Here is an 11,445-nt window from a genome sequence, read left to right on the forward strand (position 1 = left end):
TCACAAACCGCCACTACGATGAGTTCACTGAGTTTCGCCAGGGCAACCTTTCAGTGGAGGAAGCCGTGAAGAAATTCAATAGATTGGCTCGTCTATGCCTTGAACTAGTCAGCACAGAAAAAGAACGAGTCCGTTTGATGCTCAAGATGCTGAGGCCGGAGATAGCGATGAACGTGGCTGGCGGCGTTCATAGGCCGCAAACCACCGAAGAACTAGTCAGCAGTGCTCTAACCACCGAGCACTACCAGAACAATATCAAGCAGCAGAAGCAAGTCCTCTCAGAGTCCAAAGGGCAAGGAGGCTCAGGTACTCAGAAACACCAGGGCCACAGCTCCCACGGCTCTAACTGGAAAGGGAACTCTAGCAACAAGCGCAAACCAGGGAGTTACCCAAAAGGAGGACCAGCTAGTAAACAACCCAGTTATCCCAAGTGTGCTACTTGTGGGAAATTCCACCCTGGAGTTTATCGTAAGGGCACACGAGGATGCTTTGAGTGTGGACAGGAAGGGCATATGGCTAAGCAGTGCCCAAACAAGACCAGCTTTCCTCCACCACAGCGGATTCAGTATGAAATCAAGCCAGCACAGTTGCACCAGATGCAGGCTGCTTTAGATGGTCCACAGATCAGCCAGGGCAGACTAGAAGCCCCTCCAGCTATGACCAATGTGAGGATTTACTCACTCACCAGAGAGGACGTAGCGAATGCCTCGACAGTTGTTTCAGGTCAGATTAGTATATTACAGCAAAGTACAACTGTCTTGTTCGATACTGGGGCAACCCATTCTTATATATCCAGGACATTTGCCGAGAAGTTAGTAATACCTCCAGAGGTACTCAGTAGTCAGTTTCTGATGACGTTGCCTTCAGGAGAAATTATGGCATCCACGCACTGGCTCAGAGCAGTGCCAGTCATTATAGCAGACAGAGAACTCTTTTGTGATCTGATAGTGCTAGATATGACTGATTATGAAGTCATCTTTAGAATGGACTTCCTGATCAGATACGGTGCCTCTATAGAGTGCCGTAAACAGAAAGTCATATTCCAACCTGAAGCAGAAGCGCAGTTCAAGTTCATCGGAGAACCCAAGAGAAAGGCCAAGAAGTTTCTCTCAGCTATGAAGGCACAGAGATTAATGGATTCAGGATGTACGGGATTTTTAGCACACGTAGTCAGTACCAGTTAGGACAAGGACCAATAGTTAGCAGAGGTCCGAGTCGTATGTGACTACCCAGCAGTCTTCCCTGAAGAGTTACCAGGCTTAGCACCAGACAGGGAGATTGAATTCGAGATAGAGCTCATTCCCGGTACCAATCCTATTTCCAAAGCACCCTACCGCATGGCTCCAGCAGAACTGAAGGAACTTCATGAGCAATTACAGGAGCTGCTTGACAAGGGCTTCATACGCCCTAGTCACTCACCATGGGGAGCGCCTGTATTGTTCGTGAAGAAGAAAGACGGGAGCATGCACCTGTGTATAGATTACCGAGCGCTGAACCAAGTCACAATCAAGAACAGGTATCCTCTTCCCAGAATAGATGACCTGTTCGACCAGCTAAAGGGAGCAGCAGTGTTCTCTAAAATAGACCTCAGATCAGGTTATCATCAGGTGAAAGTTAAAGAAGGGGATATACCCAAGACAACATTCATGACCAGATACGGATTACGAGTTCGTAGTCATGCCCTTTGGCGTGACAAATGCTCCAGCTACTTTCATGGACCTCATGAACAGGGTGTTCAGGGAATACTTAGATAAGTTCGTCATCGTATTCATCGATGACATCCTTATCTATTTAGGAACTCAGGAAGAACACGCAGAGCACCTGAAAATAGTATTGCAGACCCTTCAGTAGAACCAGCTGTATGCCAAGTTCATGAAATGTGAATTTTGGTTAGATCAGGTGTCCTTCCTGGGTCACATCATCTCAAAGGATGGTATCATGGTAGATCCCAGTAAGATAGAAGCTGTGAGTAACTAGAAAAGACCCAAGAACGCTAGTGAGATCAGAAGCTTTCTGGGATTAGCAGGTTATTACAGAAAATTCGTAGAGGACTTCTCTAGGATAGCCTCCCCACTGACAGCTCTCACCAGGAAGAACAGAAAATTTCAGTGGACAGAGGACTGCGAGAACAGCTTCAGCGAGCTAAAAAGAAGATTGACCAGTGCACCTATTCTAGCTCTACCAGAGAACACAGACAGCTTTGACATTTATAGTGATGCCTCTAAGTTGGGACTAGGAGCAGTGCTGATGCAAGATGGCAAGGTAATCGCCTACGCCTCCAGACAACTCAAGGATTATGAGAGGAATTACACCACTCACGACCTTGAGCTTGCAGCAGTGGTGTTCGCTCTCAAAATTAGGAGACACTACTTGTATGGAGCTCAGTGCAGAGTGTATACAGATCATCAGAGTCTGAAGTATTTCTTCACTCAGAAGGATCTGAATATGCAACAACGCAGATGACTAGAGCTGGTCAAGGACTACGATATAGACATCCTCTACCACCCAGGGAAAGCCAATAAGGTAGCAGACGCACTTAGCTGAAAGTCCAGTGCTACCTTATTATCGCTAGCAGCCATGTCACCGCCCCTACAGAAGGAGATCACAGATTTCGGTCTCGAACTCATAGTTGGGCAGCTCTCTACTATGATATTAGAGTCTACCTTGCTTGGGGACATTCAGACAGCTCAGGAACAGGATCCTGAAATTCAGAAAATCAAGCAAGGGATAGCAGAATCAGAAAGTAGAGAATTCGGAGTGTCCGATAGTGGGGTATTGTACTTCGGTGACAGATTATGTGTTCCAGATCAGGAGGAACTACGGAGAAAGATTTTAGATGAGGCTCACAAGACTCCCTATGTGATGCATCCTGGCTCCACCAAGATGTACCAGGACTTGAAGAAATGTTTTTGGTGGTCTGGGATGAAGAGAGACATCGCTAGATATGTCAGCACCTATCTAACCTGTCAGAGGGTCAAGGCAGAACACCAGAGACCAGAAGGAGTTTTGCAGCCTATTCAGATTCCAGAATGGAAGTGGGAAGACATTTCTATGGATTTCATAGTGGGATTACCCAGAACCACGAATGATTTTGATACCATCTGGGTAATAGTCGACAGGTTGACTAAATCAGCCCACTTCTTAGTTATCAGGATATCCTACTCCATGGAGCAGCTAGCACAGTTGTATCTCAAGGAGATCGTTAGATTACATGGAGTCCCACGAACCATTATTTCAGACAGGGACAGTAGGTTCATATCACACTTCTGGGAGTGTGTACAGTCAACTTTGGGCACTAAGTTAAAGTTTAGCACAGCCTTCCATCCTCAGACAGATGGTCAGACGGAGCGAGTAAATCAGGTACTCGAAGATATGCTCTGATCATGTGCCCTAGATTTCAAAGGAAGTTGGTGCAAATATCTGAGCTTAGCAGAATTCGCATACAACAATAGCTATCAGGCCACTATCGACATGACACCTTACGAGGCTCTCTATGGGCGGAGGTGCAGATCTCCAATCTGTTGGTATGAAAGTGGTGAACAGAAAGAACTAGAACTTCAGACTGATCTAGTAGCAGACACCACAGCAACTATACAGCAGATCCGCCAGAGGATAGAGACAGCTCAGAGCCGCCAGAAAAGCTATGCTGATACACGGTGCAGACCTTTAGAGTTTTCAGTTGGGGATACAGTATTCCTCAGAGTGGCTCCCATGAAGGGAGTAATGCATTTTGGGAAGAAGGGCAAACTAAGTCCCAGATATGTGGGACCATACCTTATTAGCAGAAGAGTTGGCAAGGTAACATATGAGCTAGAGTTACTGTCACGCCCCCAGAGGAGTCCTTACTGAAAAATTTCGGCAGCATCTCCCCTGTACCGATGACAATCTGAGGCATACATACAAACAAAATACATCAGCCACATATGGCTGGAGTATATATACACAACCACGCAGTTATATAATCAGCCCACTCGGCTGGAACAGAAATAAACGCAATCACGCAGTTATATAATATATTAATCAGCCCACACAGCTGAACTAAAATCAACACAGCGGAAATCACAAACAACGATCACAAAACAAAAATGAACTGACTGCGAGCCGGCTCGGCTTGACACAATAATATCAAACCAAATACAAAAGAATACAAATACATAAACAAGTACAAAACCCAAAATACAAATAACGTAAGAAATACCGAAATCGTAAGGTCGTCCTCGAATGTGACGTGGAACTGGCGGACATGATCTCTAGGCGACTCCATAAATCCTTTACCTGCTACCTGGTAAAATTACCAATATACGGGGTGGTGAGTATAAAGACTTAGCGGGTAATAGACTGATAGTGCATGAGTATCATAAAGAACTAGAGATGCAAAAAGGTATACAGTCTCGTATGGAAATAGCAGATACTACAGTGATATCATAATAAGTGTCCATACCTGAAACCATATCCTAGGCTAGTAAGGGAAGGTAAGTGTAGCAAAGTCCTGCTACAGTACTGCTCATAACTACATGGTATCATGTGAGGTATATACAGGTCAATAGTAAGTAAGCCAGTGTCTAAACACATATCACAGGTATAAATCTCAACCTATGTAAGCATAACAGCATAAATAAACAACAGCAGCATAATCTAGCAACAGCAGCATAAGAAACAGCAGTATCAGCAGGTATAATAATAACAGCGTATGCACGGATGGTCACTCCCGCCCACCCCTCAAGTCCATGACCCCAATATGGACGAGAGGCCGGGACAATGACAAACTGTACACCACTCCAGTTACCACTACTCTCGAATGGACGAGGGGACAGTTACATAGTAGCTGAATAGCTACGTCTGCGACGGGGGTCCCTGCTGCCCGCGACTCCAGCAGACACTACCCATGAGTGTGCGAGTGGGGGGCACCAGGACATGCAGCACGCTCCAAGCTACCACTACCCATGAGTGGTCGAGCGTGCGGCCCAGACCAACGACCCTCTCAACCACAACGGAGACATGGTCGCCGGCATGCATGCAATGACATGATGCGAATAATGCAGCAGTCATCATATATATATATAAACATAAAACAGGTATGCTACATGAAGCCAGCATGCTCAGCAAGGTGTGTAAATAAATAGTAATCAAGGCAGGTAAACATGGTATCAGGTGTCCATATATCCAATACCTACTATCTAATGTCTGGTATGTGGTATCCAATACCTAGTACTATAGTATCTGCTAAATATCATCGATAGCAACGAGAGACTGTATAGATACAGAAACGAGTAGCTCAAAGATTGAGTGGAAGTATCAAACGCAGGAAAAATAAGAGTGGAGTCAAGATAGATACAGCAACTATCTGAACATAAAGCTCATGCACTAGGATCAAAATACTAAAGAGGTAAAGCAAGAAGTACCCGCCTTATGTGTCGATCGTGCCAAACGATCTCACGTCGAGACGCTCATCTCGGATCAAAATCCTGCAAATCACACGATGTACAATTTAGCTAATCACATATGTAATATCTAGCTAAACCCTAAAACCCAAACTATCTAGTGGATACCCTAATAGAAATGATTAACCTCAATTATCTCCTTTATAGATCAAATAAGGTCCAACCCAATGTCAACCATAGTTTAATCCATTCAATTGATTAAATCAATTTAGATCATCCATTAATTAAATTGAATCTCTATTATCAACAGATTATTAAAATCCCAAATCTGATACTCATCAAATAAATCCATATCTCCTTCACAAGATTAGATTTATACATAAATCATCCCTATTCCTAAACCAAGCCTCAACAGATTCCCAATCCATCACCGCCAAGAATCAAATCTCCCTTAATCATATAATATGTACAACCCATCCATACTATAATCAAATAATCAATTTATTACAGAAATGAAACAAACACTCAAAATAATCAACCTCTCATCAGATTTTTACCTCAATGTCATCCATCCACATACTTCTACGGGTTAACAACAATTAAGCATCCAACTAACTAGATAAAGAAAACCATCCAAACAATCTACTAATTTCTCCATTCCAATCCTCTTACCTCTTCTTCTTCAGCAGCCAGAAAATAACACGGATCAAAGGGAGTCAGCCACAAACCATCGGTGATGTGAAGAGTGAAGCCAAGCGAAGCCACTGCCTTCAAGAATCATTGCAGGCAACAAATTACCCCTGGTGATTAGCTGTGGCAACAGTCGAACAAGAAACAAGAATCAACTGCCCTCATACCTTCTTATGGCTGAAAGAGGATGACCAACCCATGAGTATCCAATGATCGGGAACGCGAGGAGAGGTAGGCCGAGTGGCGGAGGTAAAAGGTACAAGAAGAGATCGGTAGACCAGTGGTATGCCGACAATAAATCGGTGTCCGTAGTGCTCGTGTGGCCGGATAAGGAAGGGGATCGGGTTGCTGGTGGTAGATCGACATCATCACAATCTGCTCTTAACTGAAAATGGCATCATGGATCTGAACAAAGGATATGTTAGGGCACGGGTCTCCGGCGGTCGTGCAGCGCAATGTCATCGACGGCATTGGGCAGCGGCGAGAGGAAGAGGAGATGGGAGAAGGTCGGAGCTGACAGTGGTGTGCTCCTCCATAACCGACGGCTGGATCTAAGGAAACTCAACACCGGCGAGATCGGGAGAAGGCGTCGCGTGAGGGAGATGAGAGGGGTCGGGAATGAAGGAGAAGAATGAGGTTAGGGTACGGTAATAAATGAGTTTTATATACTTAGGTTTGCTTAATCAAATCCTAAGTACACTCCTCAATCAATTCCCACTTTTGGGTATTCCCAACAGGCTCTTCCTAAATCTATAATTGATCCCCTTAAAATACATCAAGCGGACTCCGAAAAATTTCCAGAAAATTTCTAAAAATTCATAAAAATTCTAATAAGATTATTTGTCAAATAACCTTATTATTTAACTATTATTTAGGTACCGTATTTTACAGCTACCCCAGTAAATGTCAGCTGTTCATAATGTATTTCACGTCTTTATGCTGAAGAAGCATATCCCAGATGCCACCTAGGTGATTGAGCCCCAGTCGGTACAAGTCCGTGAAGACCTCAGCTATGTTAGTTGGCCTACTCAGATAGTAGATCGAGCAGTTAAGAAATTGCGGAACAAGGAGGTACCATTAGTAAAAGTCATTTGGCAAAATCACACAGCAGAAGAGGCAACATGGGAGACAGAAGCCAGTATGAGACAGAAGTACCCAGAGTTATTCTAAGTACAAGGATGAACTTTTTATAAGGTATGGGGGATTGTAATGCCCGAAAATTCTCAAAATAATTATTAGAAATATCCTAGTATTTTTCTAAAATTTTAGGATATTTTTACAGAATTTTTAGAGTAGCGGAGGTAGCAAAAATAAATGGAATCGTAAAATAGCCTACGCGGGAATTGAACCCGAGACCTATTGGATCCTACGACTTATAGCGGACTCCAGTAACCAAGTGAACCCAGCAGGGCCGTGCTGAAAGAAAAGGGAGACAATTAAATTTATATTAGAGTTGGGCGAAATTAACCACTTAATATAAATAGGGAATTAATAAGTGAAGAGTTATTTTTAACGTAACTTTTCCTCACCCTCACCCTAGCCACGCCGCCCCCTTCTCCCCTTCTTCTCTCGACGCCAACCACAAACACACCTAGGGTTCTATCCCTAGGGCCATAGGGGTACTTTCCAGCGATGACTCCGACACGAGGACGCTTCCCTCCGCGAGAGGAACGCATAGACGCGAGAAGATCGTCGAAGAGATCTCTCCTCCGGAAAACCTAGCGATTAGATTTGTAAGAAAATCCAAACAGGAGGTAAGAAACCCCTCACCTGCAGTATAAGTAGCTTTCATATGAATTTATGCTTCAGTTTAGTAGTATGTAGATCGCCGGCACAAAGGATGCGAATTAGCGCACACCAGGTGTCCGATTAAATTGTTAGCACAGTTAAAATGCAACTTAGGCATTTTGGGTAGCTTAGATAAATGCAATAGAAGTATTTTTATAGCTCATTTAGTCTTGCTACCGCTATTACAGGACTAGATGTCCAATGGGTGGGCTCCCACAGTCGCCTCTAGGTTTAGATAACCTAGTTCTGGGTTTAGACAACCTAGTAAAAGCAAGACAAGAATTATTAGCTTATTTTTAGTATTTTACTTTCTCAGTGGCACTGTACTGGATTAGATATCCATTGGGTTGGGCTCCCATAGTCATCCCTAGGTTCAGCTAACCTAATAACCCCACTAAATTCGGGACTTACAAACCCGGGTCTAGTTAGGGATGCGCGCATAGCACGTACAGTTGACGGGCCCAAACAGCAGCATGATTATTATTTTAATCTATTTATGAAAATAGTTTTCAAACATCACAAAATAGTTATGTGAGTTTAGTACAGCTTTAGCACCAGATTTGTATTAGCCTAGCCTAGCTTTGGTACCAGTTTAGCTTTCTGTTGATACAACATGATAGTTTATAATTAGCTTTATTGCCATGATCAATTTTGCTTCTATGTGTTGTATGCCATGTCATGCTTAGCATATTCAGAATGTATTTCAAATAGCATGTTTTAAAAACATAATTTGCATCGTATGCATGTTTTAGTGAGGTAGATGGTTTCTTACTAGGCTCTCAAGCTTACAGATACTATTTTCCTTATACTGCAGATAAAGGTAAAGGGAAGATGGACTAGAGGAGGCTGGAGGTCAATGCAATGATGAAGATGTGTGTGGATGGAACTTGGAACAAAGATCTTAGGGAATTTCAACGAGTTTTGTTTTGAACATTAGAACTGTTAGCATTTTATTATTCCGCACCTTAGTATGTTAAATGCCATGAACTAGTAAATTATGCACTTTACCATGCTTAGAACATTGGTTATGTGATGTTAGAATGTTTCCCAGTTGTTTTAGAACTTGTATGTGTGATTGAGGCATGAAACAGTGCTGAAATCAGACTTCTGGTATGAAATCAGAAACCTCAATCGATCGGCCGATCGATTGGAGGCTTCTCAATCGATCGGCCGATAGATTGGAGGCTTCTCAATCGATCGGCCGATCGATTGAGAAGTTCGTACCGCGAACAGTAAGCTCCTGGATCGATCAACCAATCGATCCGGATGCCTTCTATCGCGAACAGAAAGCCCTGGGATCGATCACTGGATCGATTGACCAGTCTGGATCGATCAGCCGATCGATCCTGAACATTGCCCGAGCACAGTAGCGTGCTGGATCGATCACTGGATCGATCCAACCTAAGTGCCGCATACAGTAGCATGCTGGGTCGATCACTGGATCGATTCAACCATTCCAATCGATCCATGGATCGATTGGGAGGCCTGACAACAACCAGAAGACCCTTAGTTCAGTTCCTTGACCATGGGGGATGTAAAATATGTCATGAATAATTTAGATTACACCCCTTAGCACATATAGAATAAAGAAGTGATAAGACAACTTCCGCATCTAGATTTAGTGATGGTTATGGATGTGGTTTAGCACAACATAATGTGATGGTCCGGCCTTACAGCTTAGTTAGTCGAAGGCGGGTCGTTACAGAATCAATAACAAGAGGATCAATAACTTCACTTGCAGTTTTAAGTTGATCTACCACACCAAATTCATCATCTGAAAATTCAATGTCACTATAACACCCTATAAAATTTTTAGGTAGATCTGAAAACTTATTTACCACTGCATTATCAATAAAATCCTCATCTGAAAAATCCTCATCTTCATATACATTCAAAAATCTGCACTTAACCATATTAGTGTCACAGGATTTGCCGAAGTCTTTATTTTCATTGACCCCCACTAACCTTTGTGGAAAAGGAACCCTTAGTGAAGGTCCTGGGAAAGACTGAACTTCCTTTTTCGCAAATTCCCTATGAGCTTTTAGAGGAGGTCCAACTTGCTTATCTAGTGTTGGTGTGATTAATCGTAGAGGGAAAGGTACATGTGGCCTTTGGGAACTTCCTAGAGAAACGGAACTGAGTTCTTGTGATCTTCTATTATTCTTCTGCTCAATTCTAAACATGTCATTCTTCAGAAGTTCTTCATGATTTTTGCCACTTCTCCACCCAACATCATCACACTTTTCATTAGATCTTGACAGTATAGGAGGGGGATCTTCTTTAAACCATTTTGAAACAATACTATCAAGCTTTGCCCCCAAATGTTTGAACTCCTCACTCTGTGACTTGTGAATTTCAACATTTTTAGGTGGTTGAATTTCATTTTGTTTGACAGACTCTCTTACATTTATGGCTTGCATTTCTAGAATATCTGGGAGAAATTCCATCCAACTTTTGTTCGACCATTCATGGAGGTTCAATGTCACTTGATCAATTAATGAATAAGCTTCATCTACACTTTTGTCCATAAAAGAACCTTCAGCTGATGAATCTAATAAACTCTTGTCTGAGAAAGAAATTCCCCCATAGAATATGTGCAAAATCAACCATTTTTCAAAACCATGATGAGGGCACTGCCTTTGAAGACTCTTGAATCTATCCCATGCTTCAAATAATGATTCTCCATATGCCTGACCAAAATTTGTTATGCAATTCCTCATATACAGTGTTCTACTTGGAGGGAAAAAATGATTCAGAAATTGCTTCTCCAATTGTTCCCAACTTGTGATGCTTTGAGGACAGAGAGAATATAGCCAAGTCCTTGCTTTATCCTTGATACTGAAAGGAAATGCCATCAATCGAACTGCATTTGCTGATACTCCTTCACATTTCAGCAAATCACAAATCTCTAAAAATGTTTCAAGATGCAGATAAGGACTTTCTGATACTTCTCCTCCAAATTTGTGACCTTGTATCATGAAAATTACCTCTGGGTCTAGTTGGAAACTTTTTGCTTCAATTTGACGTTGCACAATGGGAGATAAAAATCTTGCAGAAAAGGGTATAGAAAAATTTCTCATGGGCCTACTTGACATGTTAGTGCCCATGGATATTCAAAAAAAATTATAAAATGAAGAATCAAAGACAAGAAATAAAATGCAATATGAAAAGCAAGAAAGAAAATGTAGAATTTAAATTGCAAGAAAGAAAGTGCATAATGAAAACAAGAAAGAAAAGATAAAAGAAAAATGAAAAATGTCTAAAATAATTCATATGCTAAAGATTGAAAGATATGTTTACAAAAGAAAAGAAGAAAGAAACTAGATCAAAAGAGAAAACAGAGAAAAGTTAAATTAGAGTACTAGAAATCAAGAATGCAAAGTTAGAATTAGAATTAGAATTGCAACAAAAAGAATTGTCAAGAATGTTATTCAAGAAAGGAAAAACTTATGAAAATAGAATTTTAAAAGTTAGATTACAACTATGCAAATGAAAAGAAAAGTTATGTCTAGTCTAACTCAATTGATAATCTCTAATGTTATAGCGCAGTTCCCCGGCAACAGCGCCAAAAACTTGTCACGTTCCG

The 11,445-nt window shown here is 42.0% G+C and overlaps 1 non-coding gene across 1 annotated transcript; it reads left to right on the forward strand.

Annotated features, from left to right (window-relative positions):
• Positions 1 to 10,475: 10,475 nt before the first annotated feature.
• Positions 10,476 to 10,581, forward strand: LOC122039157. Its single transcript, XR_006128048.1, has one exon. It is a non-coding gene; the product is annotated as a small nucleolar RNA R71 (small nucleolar RNA).
• The last annotated feature ends 864 nt before the right edge of the window (positions 10,582 to 11,445 follow it).

The sequence above is a fragment of the Zingiber officinale genome, chromosome 1A (assembly GCF_018446385.1).
Source record: "Zingiber officinale cultivar Zhangliang chromosome 1A, Zo_v1.1, whole genome shotgun sequence".
In the NCBI taxonomy this organism is placed as follows: domain Eukaryota; kingdom Viridiplantae; phylum Streptophyta; class Magnoliopsida; order Zingiberales; family Zingiberaceae; genus Zingiber; species Zingiber officinale.